The 16,092-nt window shown below is 45.3% G+C and overlaps 1 pseudogene; it reads left to right on the forward strand.

Moving 5' to 3' along the window:
• The first annotated feature begins 1,164 nt into the window (after positions 1 to 1,164).
• The window catches only part of LOC149324459 (uncharacterized), a 58,118-nt pseudogene continuing 43,190 nt past the window's right edge, over positions 1,165 to 16,092 (forward strand).

Raw genomic sequence — 16,092 nt, forward strand, 5'->3', positions numbered from 1 at the left:
TTTCTGTCATGAATCATAGTTCGGCAAGATTAATATTTTTTAATGACAGTGTATGAACAAAGAAATCGTTTCCTACGTGTCGGTATACTGTCGGTCGGCATACACTGGCACTTTCGGCATTTTTAGCAAAGTCTGATTGCGTGAATCTGCCCTGAGAAGCTTTCCAGCAGTATATATTCATGTCCTGCTGCAGTTAGCTGTCAAGGTAGCGTAACAGTGAGAAAGAGTTGAACAGTGCCCTTTCAAAGTTCATTATATCTTGGCTTGCACATATGAAGGTGCATCACTAAAACACGTCGAAAAACTAAGCATGATACACATCTGCTCTTGCTCCAGCTGCCGCAGGATTATGCAGCGCATACAGCTCGTTCGGTCGAAAAGCCGCCGGCGTATACATTTCACTAGGGGGCCGGCGAGTGCGAACGCGCTGCGCATCGGCCCTCTACAAACAGGGCGATTTCTTTCGAATTACGATCCACGCAGTGCCCACCTCCTCACTGCACCGATCGTAAATGTGAGCGCTACCATCTGTTTCAATTTGGTGGTCGACGGTCCTGCCTACGCGGGCCCACGGGCCTCAAACCACCCTTAGCCGACCACCTGCCGCACTAGACCTAACGCCAGCCTGCGCTTCCCTAAAACCGCACCTACAACGAGAACATGGAGGTGCAGGTGCTCGGAGAGAACATCAACCCCAAGGACTATGATCCCAGGGACTGGACGCATATCTTGAGTGTAGCCGCCCACCATAAACATAAACCCAAGATCCAGGACCAGGCGAACGCCAGCGCCGGCTCACGACCTGCCGATTCCACACACCAAGCGTCCCAGCTACGCGCGGCGCGCCTCGTGGCGCAAAGGTCGCAACGCCAGCCACTGTTACCTGCAGGTGATTATAAGATCGTCTTTCGCTCGAACGGAGGCCTTTCTTTAACCGACCTTCAACCGCGCCAGCTTCGCCTCGCCATGATAGCTGCGGCCAAGGACCTCCAAGCCCCACACGCCAGTCACTTACGCATTCACCCCATAAACAACACCAGTATCATGAGCACCCCTCACCAAGCCGACGCGCTCCGCCTGGTCGCCATCAACGAACTCCCCATTATAAACCAAGCCTGCGCCGTCAGCGCATGCACAACTTAAGCGCATGCACAGCTGTCCAAGATGTGGCGTCCCCCACCCCCCGAGAGGACACCCCGGCATGCACCCCAGCCTGCATACTATGTGGTGGCACCCACATCACGGGTACTAGAGGAAGTAAAGGTAGGTGACGCCGCTCACCGGCCGCCTCACCGAAGGTGGCGCTTGTAAATACTCTCAACGTTCGCTTATACAACACATAAACCCCCACGATAGCAGATTAGAGAGCCGTCGCTGTAGCTCAGTCGGTATAGCCCCGGACACGAAATTCTGAGGTCGAGACATGTAGTTGGTTTTCCGTCTGGCTATCTTAATCCCCACTGATGAAAAACAACAACTTAAAAATAGGCATCTCCAATGCTCCTTGGTTTCCGTGACTGGTGGCTTCGGTCATGTCAGGGGGCAAATGCTAGTTCTTCACACCTTTGTCCATACTATGAAGAAACGGACGTAGACAGGGATTCCGAGGCGTAGGTAAGATAAGCAATGGTGATTAGGGTAAGGTATAGGATTCCTTGAGAAGTTTAGCTTAGAAAAGGGTATAACACTGTCAGCTTGGCGTACGACACTGAGAAGATTGCACGGATAATCTAGGCACACCTGCCACACGAGAGGGAAATTGAAGAGATATTTGGACACTTTTTCCTTGCGGCTGGTGTAGTCAAGCTGACAATGATGGTGATGCTTCTTAGGAGACCTAACTATTGCGGAACGTTCGTGGAACGACAAAGAGAATGCCAGCAGATTAAAATGACTTATTTCATTTGGCAATCGGTTGCAAGTTAAGAATTGCAGCTCAAAAGTAGAGAGAACAGCCATGCTTGGCATACTTGAGCTCTACTCCAGACTACTTGAGCTGAGTGACAACTGGATTGTTAGGCAAGCCGAGTGCGTTTTATGCGAAGTAAACAAATGAAGAGAAAAATGAACAGAACCATTCTAAGGATTAAGGCATGCAGAACATAGCAAAGATTTCTGCTCAGAGGAGAGAAAGACTCGACAAAACCTGAATAAGCAAGAAACGTACCACTGAAGAATTTGCAAAGAAACCAGAAGAATGGGATAAAAGTCCGGAATTAGCTGCTAGTCAAACCATGAAAGGTAAGATCCGTTGCACAGTAATATAAAACAACAATCGTACGAGGCAAAAGCTGATAGACAGGCAGCAAATTTTAAGGGCGTTTGTTTCCTGTCTTCTGAATTATGTGATTTAAATGCATCTGCTCCCATGAAGGGCACTTCGCTTCTAACTGTAAGACGCGCCGCAAGGATTCGGTCCGACAGCGCTACTCGAAGCCCATCCACGACGATGCACTGAGAAAAGCAGCAGGATGAGAACGCTTCACAATCATAAATAGCACCAAGCCTGCACAACTTTCCCAACTAAACTGATAACCTACTGGACATGAGCACCGAATGTCAACGCTATTCTCCAAAAATATTACCACATTCTCGCTCAGAGTTAAAAGAGTAGCGCTTGCTTCCCTAACACCCCGTGTCGTATACTGGATGGCAAAATATATAAAAAATGCCGTAACCTCCTCGAAACCAGACAACGGTGAAGTCTCAGGGTGCACATATTGTAATAAACCGCGCTGTAAGCTCCATCGACGATTAAGGCGGTCGCAGAAGTTCGTAGCACAGCGTGGTGTTTCTCATTCAAAATTCGAGACTTCAACTGTGACGCCAGCAACGCAGCCTGTCCTCTCGAGTGCGGTGTGTGCCTTGCGCTGTATATTGGGCAAGCTGAACCTTATTTCCGACAAAAATAAATTAGCACAGAGCCCACATACGGTCACTACCAGGTATGCCTCTTTCTAGACATGTAACCACAAAACGTCATCAATTAGGAAGCTTCAGATCACCGTACTGCAATCTGGCTTCCAGACATTTTACGACTGGAATGCCCGTGAATGATATCAAATAATTAAATTGAAAACTTTGTAAGCTGGTATTAAGGCGGAAGCCTTTAATGCCTCATCGTTGTAAGCAGGAGTTGTCGACAGAAAATGTCACGCTTTTCAATTGGTCGAAATGCTCGTGACGTCACAGTGCGCGAATTTCAAATGGGGCCAATTGTACTTTGGCTAGTAACCATGCAACCAATCAAAGGGATCGTATAGTGATGCTCCAAGTAAGTAGGACTGAGTTTAGTTAATTGCTTAATTAATCAATTAGCCTAATTAAGGGAGAGGAAAGAGGTCAGAAGTTAAGAGGAAAAGAAAAGAAGGACGCGCGTCGCAGAGACAACAGCGTCCGCGGAAGGAGGCGCTGCTGACAAAACAGATAAGTACGAAGCAGCTTTCGCTCCACCACCACGCACTTCCCCATTCAGTTCGACGTTGCTCGTTTCATATACATTGTGTCGAACATCCTAGACAGTTCCAACATTTGACAGGTGAATGACAGAACACGATGGATAGAAATGCAATAATATAAATATGAAATAGCCTAATTAACCTTTCTAGTTAGACCGCATAAATCAATAAAACCGAGAACGAAATTGGTCGAGTTAGGGAATCGAACCAGGGTCTCCGGAGTGCGATACGAGCACGCTAGCCACTCCGTAATGCCAGCTGAATGGTTTTGGAATGAACAAAGGCGCGTCTAGCTAATACGGCGTCTTCGTTCACTCCCATCTTCCCCCTTTCCCTTACGGCGAGGTGCAGGTGTCCACCCAGATATGCGAGAGGGATACATTTCCTTTCCTCAAAAAATAAATTTACCGTCCAGCAAGGCGTACAGCCAAATTGGCGATGGCGTTCTGTGGACTCCCTGGCAGCGTTGCAAGACGCTGTCGTGTTCCACTCTTACAGGCGAAGCTTAACATGTTAACCACACATCAGTAACACACGCAGACAGCTAATGGACGCGTCATTCGCTGGCAGCACTTGAATCATCATTCACAACCACATTCGTGGCAGAATGCTGTACTCAGGCTTTCGCCTTGCACCACTTTAGTCGCCAAAGTGACTCCTAATTTTTACTGAGAGCGCTGGAAAACTCTCCTGCCTTTGCGGCTAAGTCTTCCTGAAATGTTTATCTTGTTAACTGTGTGGCACCCAAAGCTTTGTCCTTTAAATCTGCTATGGTGACTGTATTACAATGTATTCTACCATTCTTAATACTTTAATCTCTAGTCGACGTATTAAAAATTTGCTCTTTTCTGGTTAAACACTCTTAAGTTTGGGCGCCTGTCTGTCATATGTATTCGTCCTCACAATATTATGATTGTGCTGTTGGTGATCATTCTGTTTACGGTAAAAGCTATTTCAGGATGCATTTTCACAATCTTTTGCTGTATTTGTAGTTATTTGTGCAATTCTATGGTTTCGCTTGTCATTTGTATTTATTCTATTCTTGTTATGTTGTTGCTAATCACTTTTCCTGGGGATAAAATTCCTTTTTTAGGACATCTACCCTTCCACCTTCATTTGGGAAATGCTCTGGCCCTCTCCTCAACTTTACTTGCCGGTTGGTCCACCGCGGTGGCTCAGTGGTTATGGTGCGCGGCTGCTGACCTGAAATACACGGATTCAATCCTGGTCGCGGCGGTCGAATTTCGATGGAGGCTAAATTATAGAGGCCCATGTACTGTGCGATGTCAGTGCACGTTAAATAACCCCAAGTGGCCGAAATTTTCGAAGTCCTTCACTACGGCGTCCCTCTTAGTCTGAGTCGCTTTGGGACGTTAAACCCCACAAATCAAACCAACCTATATATACCAGGTGCCCCAGCTAAATGTAACCAAGCTTTTAAAAAACACGAGGTTTCTTGAGGGTTGTTTAGAGTCGCGTGACCTAGTCTGCAGTATTTTTTTCGTCCTTCAAGGTTGACTAATTAGTTAAGCTTAATTAACTACCTTTTTACCCCTCATGTAATGTCCCCTGTGGACCCTTGAGGAAACAATAAATAAATAATTATTTACTTGAGGAACAAAGTGTCAATGGAAAAGTTGTAGATCGCTTTGAGAAACAGCTTAATGAGACATTTGCAGCAAAGTAATATTTACGTAAAGTAGCTTTTTTACCGGCCTTTAACCATAACCCGCACAATAAAAAAAAAGCTTCCACATGACAGCTGTGTCACGTCAACGTCCAAAGACGCGCCTCAAAGAAAAAAATCCAGTTTTTCTGAAGTCCTCTCCTCGATGACACTTTGGGTACACATTGGGGCAGAGAAGAGAGCGAGCAGCTGGTCACGTGATAACTTTCTTTTAAGGCCAATAAATGAAGCTGCGTAAATAGTAACTTGACGGAAACAGCACTACTAGCGGTTTTCCGAGGCGATCTAAAACTTTCTTCATTGACACTTTCTTCTTGAAGTCAATAATTTAAAAGTTAGCTAATTAAACTTAACTAACTCATCAACTTTGAAGAGCGAAAAAAATACTCAGGACTAGGCCACGCGACTATGAACAACCCTCAGTTGGTTTCACTGAACTAGGACACTTCGTCTTTTTTAAAAGTTTGGTTACATTTAGATGGGACACCCGGTATATACAGTGTTCCAGCTGACTTGGACCAACATATCGAAAAAACCTAAGCGTTCTTCAGAACAGAAATCGCGTGGATGTTAGGGTTTATCCAAACTTACACTTCCATTTCCTCGTCCTACTTGAATAATAAGTAGTGATACCTAAATTAACTTTATAAATATAGCTCCAGGAGCCAATATGAAAGTTGTGCTGCTCAAAAACCATTTTCCAACCCGGGCGGTTCCAACGACATAGACTTAGCGTGGTCGCTTTTATTCAGAATAAACGAATGTCTGCGGAGTTTAAAAAATGGCTGAGCTAAGGTTAAGCCTAGTCAAATGCGAAGCATATTGATGGGTAGGCTTGGTAATACATGGCTTTCCTTGGTTGAATACTTGGTCATTTTAAAACAACCACTAAAAGCCTTCGTCGTGGGGGAAGACAACGGCATGGCTACACCGGAACGCCGACTAACCCCGAGACGCGCGTTGGGTGAGCGCCTGGATTGCCACGGAAGCCGCGTCCGCCTGCCCTGTGGAGCGAGCATTTCACCTACACCGAGTGTGAACGCGCGTTCGAAATGCGCGGGAGTATGACGTCACCATACCACGTGATTCACACGGCGTGCAACCGCAGCGACGGCACAAGTTGGAGCCCCGTCTGTCATCTGTCGTGACGTCATTGTGTCACGTGGTGTGACGTCACCATACCACGTGGTCTGCACGGCGTGCGACCGCAGCGACGGCACGAGTTGGAGCCCCGTCTCTCATCTCTCCTGACGTCATTGTGTCACGTGGTGTGCACGGCGTGTAACCGTCACGAAGGGCTTGGGTTACCTATTGTAATATGCTTCGCATAAAAACACCATGTGACAGCGCGCGGCGGAAAGCGCCGCGATTACAGCGCTCTCATCTGTGCATTCCAAAAAATCATCACTCGCTTCGCACCTGTCGTGCTGCCCACGACATCGCTTCGCGTTGTGCTTGGTTCAATGTAAGCGCCAGTGGGTTCGGGCGGCAGTTCAAAAAAAGCGCGGCTCCCGTTTCTGCGGCGATAATTGCGCTATCACGAGAGCAGAATGCACGCGCACGAACACTGACAATATCATGATTTCGAATATGGGAGGAAGACCTCAACAAGTAAAGACGCACTATAACAAGCCTGATAACGTCGTGTAGGTTTTTCAAACTCTTAATCCAAGTTAGCTGGGAAACACACACACACACACACACACACACACACACACACACACACACACACACACACACACACACACACACACACACACACACACACACACACACACACACACACACACACACACACACACACACACACACACACACACACACATGCGGCAGCTCAGACGCTGGCCAAGCAACCCAGGCCCGACCGATGGCAGCACGTGCCATAGAAGTGGAGGATTGGTGGACCGCTGCACCACTGCGCCAGGAGGCGTAGGGAGACTCCCAGGGATCTATGAATGTAGAGAATGGACAGTTCCGCATATATGGACATCAACCCATTATCGCTATCCGAAAAGCAGCCTTTTATGAGCACTTGTTCTGAACCTCAGAACCGAAGGGAAGACAGAACTGCTCTCATCTAATTCGCATTTGGCTCAACTACGGAAATAGACCACCGTTTTTTTTCACTAGACTTGTAGGTTAAGAGTTGAGTGCGAGTGAACCCAAAGGTTCGAAATGGTAGATAATTGTTTGGGAAATAGCAAGACAGTGGCTGCATTATATCTGTATAGAATGGTTTACTACCTATCTTAATCTCCTGCGATTTCGGGCATTATTCTGTAAGTTTTGCGCTGCAATTTAAAAGGCTAATTTGGTATATATTTTCAATTTCTCAGTTTCTTCCATTGCTTATTGTTTTGTATTCCTAATCGGTTTTGTTGCAAAGTTATAGTGGTAGTTATGCTGTACAGATTTGAACATGATGTTTTGGTCGTCGAAAATTCAAGATGAGCTGCGCCAATTATAATGCCAGTGCATTACGAAATCAGCGGGTTTGCCACAACAGATGACTAGCTTCATAGCATTACAATGAACAGGAGAGATCGGAGCTTTCCCTAATTACATAATAGCGTATTTCTTACCCAGAACACTAACGTACCAGGTGACAAACAAGACGACTAGGGGAATAGAATTTACGTTATTTTTCAAAGTTTCACTTTCTCGTCATTGCTAACGCTCATTCTGTTATAATTTCGAAAAGAGTGAGAGAAGAATGGTTCTGCTTTTGCGGATGAATTGTAACACGTCGATTGTCGCAATAAAGCTCGCATTTTGCTATGTATAAGATATAAATTTTGAAGCTATATTTCTAAGACACGTTTTTATGCAGATATGCAATCTAGAGTTCAACAATCGTTTCAGATGAGCATTCCTCGTTACAAACTAAGCAGATAGCTTTATTGTACAAAACATGGCTTTGTGAGCATGCTGAGACCAAAACCATATAGCGTTAGATCAAAATATTTAGTCACCAGGGATGACTTTAGGACAGGATTAAAATAAATTCACATCTGAAATCCTCAAAAAGAGTTGTCTATGCATGCCAGATTTTGTTACCTTTCATGCGGGAATAGCCGCCTCCTTCCTATACTGGGTGGGGCGCTTGATGTAGATATGATCAGAAATGCGGTAGAGAAGCAAAGGGCCAAACCAGGCGCTCGAGCTGCTCTGCGCGATATTTGGAGCAGATAACAGGTTCTCGTACCCCCTTAAGGGAAAAGAAGTCAAGGGGAAACAAGGCTCAATGTTGATTTATTTCCATGCACCGTAAAATATTCTTCTTGTTTTGCGTTACAGGACTTCCCCAACAAGGAAAATACAAATGGTCTAACCAGACTAAGAAAGGATTCAAGCACGTTTTAACGTGCCTAAAAAAGTCTGAAAGGAAGGAGCGCCGCGGGAAAAAAAAGCAGGAACCTGATCCCAAAGAAGATTTTCAAGTAAAGTTCATTGCTCATATATTCAGCAGTGAGATATGTAGAGCCCAAAGTTCCGGACATTGAGTCTGAGCCTGAGTTACTCTATATAAGAACCATGATATTATAAGTATAGTACACACAGAAGTGCACTTTCAGCATAAATATTCTTGTTGCATTGCGAGTAGCTTACCCCATAATTATGAATCTATTAGTGGTGAAAGCTTTTCAACATTTGAACAAAAAAAGGTTATTTTCATATTGCTTGTAATTTGACCTACTTTTAGGAGACTTCCCATTAACCATCGCAGGTCACTCAATGGATATTTCTTTTGATTTTGCGGTGTTTCATTAATTTTGCGGACAGTATATTCATCAAGGAAGTATTTTAGTGTGGTGACTATTCCCAGGATCATAATGTATGTTTTTTTTTCTAGAAGAAAACTCTCAATAAACATAACAATGCTGCTTCAATGGGTACCATTCCAGGTCGCCATTTTTAGAAATTTGGCAAGAATTCTTTGTTATCTTAGATTTTTACAATTGTAACAAAATTTGGCCATTTGACACGGTGGATGTGTTCAAAAAGAAAACTTTTCTTCAAAAGATCAAAACAAAAGCATGCCTGAAACTTGAGTTTATTAGCAAATAGCACCGAATATAGTTGGCGCCGGCGTCAGTTTATTTCTTTGCTTGTCGTTTTGCATCTCTAGCGTCTGTGTTAATATTTTCTGCAGTATTCGCTGTGCTATCTATTTCTCGTCACCTCCCACAGCCGCACCATAGTAATTCCGAGACGATATCATCATTGTCGTCAAGACTTCACCTAGTACCAAAACGCCGCCTAAAATCTGCTTCTAAGGAAGTAACTTAAAAATGGTCATTTAATAACAGATTTTTTTTCCGCATGCTTCCAGCTTAATTTGAATAAAATGCTCTATGGCACGCTTGCTTACTTAACAAAAACTTCAGAGCCTCTACTTGAGCTAATCTTCCGGATAACTGTCTAGAGTATCTAAATATCTGTTTTGGCCAGCGTTTGTTGCTGAAATTTTCGTACATTCCCCTCGTGTATGCTTCGTAAACGTCATATTTCTCAGCCTTCAGAAAAAAGCCGGCAACGAAGTTACGGCATGCGGCAACATGTAAAAACCCGCTAACGATAAAGACTTGCCTGCGGTTTTCTCTTCACAATAATAACACACGGGCGAAGAAATGTGACTTAAATTATCCTTGCGTTCAGCTATGATTTGAGCTCCATAGGATTTAATTTGGAACTTTTCATCACGAAGAAAAAGAAAGGGGTCTTCCAGACGAGCCTTCGGTATGATGAAACAAACAAAAAAAGCATATTTCAGTTTTATTGCTTTGATTATTGTAGTTATGCTTTTAATTTGAACGAATCTGGGTATTTTAGTATTTCAGGTAAATTCCTAGGGGGTTTGAGGTTTCTACCCTGCTGAAAAAATTTGTACGATGCAATAAACTCATGAAGTTTGTCATACAAGTATCACAGACTTATCATACAAATTATAGAAAATTATCATACAAATGTCATACATTTCTGTAGAATCATACAGTCATCATAGGGATGCCATAGAATATCATACAAATCGAATGCTATATCATAGAAATTGTATGATATTCTATGATGATGTCTCTATCAGGTTATTGCATCATAGAACTTTTTTTCAGCAGGGTAGAAGCAATAAATGAATAATGTCCAGCAATATACCTCGAATAATGGAATTGAGTGGGCGAGCGCCTTCACTGTCAATACACCCCGCCAATACCAATAGTTTTATACACTGTTGTATCAACTTATGTGTATCATTTTTTTGTTTTTGTTTAAATCCCACAGAAAACATTCGACTCCATACCACTATCCATCAAGTTGCAAGACCATATTGGATTGCGCACATCTTACGCTGTAAGATTTTTCTGTGATCTCGGATAATTTTGTTTTATCTTCCCCCAGAGGATGCTGTTTTGCGATTTTTTAAGTACATGCCACTCCTCATTGCTACATTCACGAATGTGCTCACAAATGCTAAATGGCTTAAACATATCTTTTTTTTTTTTACTGCGACATTGTGCCTGTTACAAACACTCTTGAACACGTTTATTATTGAAAAATAACATTTTCAAAACGCGGAAAAATGCATGCTTACAAGGGTAACTTGATGCCACATTAACTAAACCCCTCGACAAAATTATTTTTTTCTATTATTCTTTTTCTGGGCAGGTGTTTTCCATTTCTTTCTGCCGTCAAAATATACCTGAATAAATTGAATTTTCTTATGTCGTTGCAGAATTGCAAGCTGCAGTATTTCGCTTGCAAGACTCACAAAATTAATGTTCATCATGATTCGTTATCTTAACGGGGAGTAATGCGCGCGGAGAAATCATGACCGTTTTTTTTCTCAGTTTCTTGAAGAACACTTAAAATTGATCGTCATATAACAACCATACTCTTAGAAGTATGTCATGGTCAGCACCCAAACAAAGCCAGATATTTTGCACCTCCCGTAGAGTTCCTGTACAAACCAACCTTGCATAGCAAGCCTCGATGGGAAAATTCAAGACTTTATTTAGGCTTGTAGGGGAGGCACCGGTTCTACATGATCACTATGCTCCGTTTCATACATCAGGTGGAACGCTGCTAAAGGTAGCGCTCCTGTTTGCGTGTCCTGCATCCGTGACACAAAATAGTGCGTTACTTGTGGTGAGAAAAATAACAAATGCTTTGCCGGCAGGCTTGATGGATAATAATTTTGTCATCAGCGCGACAAAAAACGCTGCTATTGCGAGCGAATCGATCGAGGTATGTGATGTTGTATTTTGCGTTTGTCGTATTTTTCCATTTCACGTTTTCGCGGTCTCCGCAACCCTGGCCGTGTTTACTCTTTCCGCGCGGCTTCCTTTCACTTTTAAGAAAATGGCGTCCTGTTCAGTGGCCCCGGCCACCTCAACTGTTCGCATTTTCTCGAAGGTTCGTACATCCAAGCTGTCAAGGCACGCCGAGCAAGTAATTGCAAATGTGTACGCCCGTACCAGGATCCGCTTTGAGGAGAAGTCTGTTAGGGAAGCACTTAGCGCTGTGAGCGAGGACACCGGACTATCTCCCCGTACCGTTGCCAAAATCAAGGCGGAACGTCTGTGTGGGCCTTTGGCGTCTCCGAAGAAAAGACCTCGCGAGGTGAAGATTTCAAGCTCGCGAACAGTAAAGAATGACAGCTTCACAGTCCATGGCATCCGTGTGAAAGTGCACAGTACGTACACGAAGAGGGAAGTCCCAACACTGGACAGTGTGCTAAAGGCTGTCAGTGAGGACGACGACCTGCCGAACTTGAAGAAAATGAAGTTGTGGAGGTTGATGAAGGACATCGGATTCACATTTGAAAACAGAAAACGGAACCTTGCGCTGATCGAGTAAAAGTGACATCATTGCCTTGCGTCGCCGGTACCTGCGGGCGATCAAGGAATTCCGAGAACAGGGCAAGTACGAACCGTTCCTTGCTTGTTTTCTTAAGCAGCACGTTTAGACTGGCTTCACATAGAGCTCATGTTAGCGTTGCAACCTCTTAGAACATGCAGTAAATATAAAGTGGCTACCAAATGCCGCCTGGGCGCGAATTATAAGCGCAAACAAAGGAGCAATAAAGCCGAGATAATTTTTTTTCTCGATTGTCTTTGAGCGGCTGTTTGTGAGACAGTGGTCAGCAGAGTGTTTCTTGCAGTGCGTTGCCTGCTTACATGCTGCAGTCTGTTTGTTTACTGACAAACATTAACTGGTGTACTCGGTTGTTTTGCATTTACAGGTGCATAACTACCTAGATGAAACCTGGGTCAACGCAGGGCACACAAAAGAATAAGTCTGGCAAGACAAGACTGTGAAGTCATCTTAGGATGCCTTTCTGAAAGGTTTAACAACGGGATTGGCTGCGCCTTCGGACAAGGGGGCCCGTTTGATCCTTGTACATGCTGGAAGCAGGGCAACAGGATACGTGGAAGATGCTGCTGACTTCTTCAGAGCAAAGAAGGGGAAACCACGCTGATTTTCACTCTGAGATGGATGGCAACTATTTTGAGAATTGGTTCACCAACAAGCTTTTGCGAAACATTCCGGCCAATAGCACTGTCGTCATGGACAATGCTCCATATCGTAGCGTGGCTCTTGAAAAAGCACCTACCACGTCTGCACGCAGAGTTGATATTGAGCTTTGGCTCACAAAGAAAGCTGTTCCGTGGTCACAGGACATGGTGAAAGCAGAACTGCTGGAGCTTTCTTAAAAGGTAAACACACCCAGCGTTGGGTACCGCATCTATACCCTCGCAGCTACCCATGGCCACGAAGTGCTTCGTTTACCACCATACCACTACGAGTTTAATTCCACAGAACTTGTTTGGAGCCAGGTGAAGGGATACGTTGAAGGTCGCACAAATTTCACTTTGGCTGAAGTGGAAAAGCTCCTACCGGAAGCACTGGCGTCTGTAAGCCAGGAAAACTGGCAAAGCTGTTGTGTTCATGTGGAGAAAGTTGAGGCTGAAGCATGGCAACGCGATATGATTGTTGACGCTGAAATTGAACCGGTTGTCTTCAGCATTTCTGACTCGTGCAACTCCTCCTCTGATGAGTCGAGCACTGATTCCAATGATGATAGGATAGGATAGGATAACTTTATTTGGCTCTAGCACAAGTGTTTTTTTCATGTGGACAGATGAGTCCATCCGCAACAATCGGTTGCCCCTGTTCCAGGGCTCCGCTGGATGCTGCCGTCAGCTGAGCTCGCCGTATGAAACCGATCTGGTCATCGCGGCCGTCGCTGGAGAGCAGACCCTCCCATTGCTCCACACTTGGGTTTTGTACAACTGGGACGATGTCGACTTTATGACATGCCCATGTGATGTGATACAGTGTAGGTTTTTCATGACACCACGGACAATTGTGTGCGTAAAGTGTGGGGTGAATTTTACTTAGTGTGTTTAGATTTGGATATGACCCCGTTTGAAGTTGCCTCCATGTGACAGCCTCTTCTTTGTTTAAAGATTTGTGCGGTGGTGGGTACCGCATCCTGCTGCCTTTGTAGTTGTCGGATATGGCCGAGTATTCCCGAGGTACTGGCAGGGATTGCTCAAAGTCGTTGACGTTGGATGCTCGGTAGTTAGTATATCCTCGAGCTATCCTGTCCGCCTCTTGGTTTCCTGCCACCCCCGTGTTCCCCGCTACCCAGATGATCTTATGTTTGATCGGCTTGTGTGGTTTTGCATGTGTTTGTTGCGTCTTGCAGTATACAGAGGAGAGTATGCGGAGCGCTCTGGGACCGACTCTGCTGCAAAGATAGTTGCGGCAGGCTGCTTGTGAATCAGTAAGAATTGTCAGTGACCGCCCAGTCCGATAGCCCTCCGCTGCCGCTAGAGCGACGGCCGCTTCTCCAGCCTGAGCTATCGTGCAGTCTTGCAGTGAGTCGCTGGTAATCTCGTGTAATTCCGAGTTGACTACAGTTGCCACTGCGTTGTTGGTGCCTTGTCCTCTTGTCATGGAAATTGTGGCAGCGTCCGCATACACTGTTGTATTCTGGGATGCGTGTGTTTTCTGTAAGCGGTCGGCCCTTGCCTGTTTTCGGTCTTTGTGGAGGTTAGGGTCCATGTTTCTTGGCATTGGTGCCACCCTGAGCGTGCTGCGGTATTCATCGGGGATCGTTTCAGTACTCAATATTTCTCGAATTTGTTCGTTGTAGCTCAGTTTCTTTAAAAGAATTCTGCCTGTGGGGGTCTGCTGTAGTCTGCGCATTTGGGCAGCATGCTGCGCTTCCCGTAATTCCTCGAGCGTGTTGTGCAGCCCCAAGGCTAAGAGCTTTTAAGTTGAGGTGTTATGGGGTAGTCAAAGCGCGGTTTTATACGCTTTGCATAAAATCGCGTCCGCCTGTTGTATTTCACTTTTCATATGATTGTAGTTCGGGAGACTGTATGTCGCCCAGCTGACCACTAGGCTCCTGACCAGCTTGAGTGTGTCTTCTTCTCGCATGCCATGACGTCTATGTGAGATGCGCGTAATCATGCTGACCAGTTGGAGTGTAGATGCCTTTAATAGCGCAAGGGTATGAGTACAGCGTTGATTTTACTGCATCCACATCCCTGGTACTCGTATGAGTGTCTTCTCTGGTATTGGTTCTCATTCGAGGTAAACTTGTAGTCGAAGTTCTTTACTGGTAGGGACTGTTCGGCTCTGTTTTCCTCTCCAAACGCGTAAGAGCTCAGATTTTTCGGTTGAGCATGCTAGCCCTTTTGCTTTGACGTAGTTATCAACGCAGGTGGCCGCTTCTTGTAGCCTATCCTCTTTTTCGCCAAGTGAGCCACTGTTAGTCCATATTGTGATGTCGTCGGCATAAATGGCATGGTATATGTCGTCGATTTCTTTTAGTTGCTTCGCCAGTCCGATCATGGCCACGTTGAATAGCGTGGGTGAAATAACCGACCCTTGAGGTGTTCCCTTATTAGGCGTTCGAAACTTCTCGGACTGAAGTTCTCCTATACCGATGGTTGCAGTTCTGTTTGATAGAAATACTTTGACGAAGCTGTGCGTCCTGCGCCCGCAGTTCAGGTTGTCCAGGCCCGTAAGGATTGCTTCGTGGCTCACATTGTCAAAAGCCCCTTTGATGTCTAGGGCCATTATAACGTTTTCTCCGTCCCTAGGAACGTTCCGAAGTACACCTTCATATACTTGGAGGAGTACGTCTTGAGCTGATAATTTTGCCCTAAAGACGAACATGCTGTGAGGGATCAGTTTGTTGTCTTCCATGTAGTTTTGAAGTCTCTGCGTTACCACTCGCTCGTATAGTTTTCCCAGGCATTACGTAAGCGAGATCCTCCTGAGATTTTCTATCTGCAGTTTCTTGCCTGGGTTGGGTATCATGACCACTTCGGCATGTTTCCACTCCTCGGGGAGAGTTTCAGCTTCCCAGTGTTTTTTGAGGAAGTCTGTCAGTTCAGCGACCAGCGCATCGCAGAGGTTGCGGATGAGTGCGTTGTTTATTTTATCCGCTCCCGCGGCCGTATTTCTGGTGGTGTTTCGCATGGCCGCGTAGACCTCTTCTCGTGTGATGGGTCTGTCCAGATGAGCGTTATCGTCTCCCCGGTACTGCCCTGTATAGGTCGGCGGGTTCGTGCTACCAAAGCATTTGGCGCGCAATCTGTCGAGAAGTTCCGAGTCAGTGCCCTCGAACTGGTGAATGAACCGATATATAGATTTATTGTTTTCAGCTTTTGTCTTAGTCGGATCGAGGAGCGCTCTAAGGATACCCCAAGTCCGTGCCGTGCTTAGCGTCCCACTAAGAGAATCGCTGAATTGTTGCCAATTTTATTTTGCCAGCTGTGTGGAGTATTCCTCTGCTTTCGCTGTAATTTCGGCGATTTTAAGCTTCAGTTTCCTGTTATGTTTTCCTTTTTTCCATCTCCTGGTGAGACTGCGCCTAGCATCCCAGAGCTTGAGCAGCCGACCGTCCACCTCGGGTGTTTCTGCTGTTCGGTT

The sequence above is a fragment of the Amblyomma mixtum genome, unplaced genomic scaffold, assembly GCF_055824585.1.
Source record: "Amblyomma mixtum isolate Tamu unplaced genomic scaffold, ASM5582458v1 scaffold_31, whole genome shotgun sequence".
Taxonomy (NCBI): Eukaryota; Metazoa; Arthropoda; class Arachnida; order Ixodida; family Ixodidae; genus Amblyomma; species Amblyomma mixtum.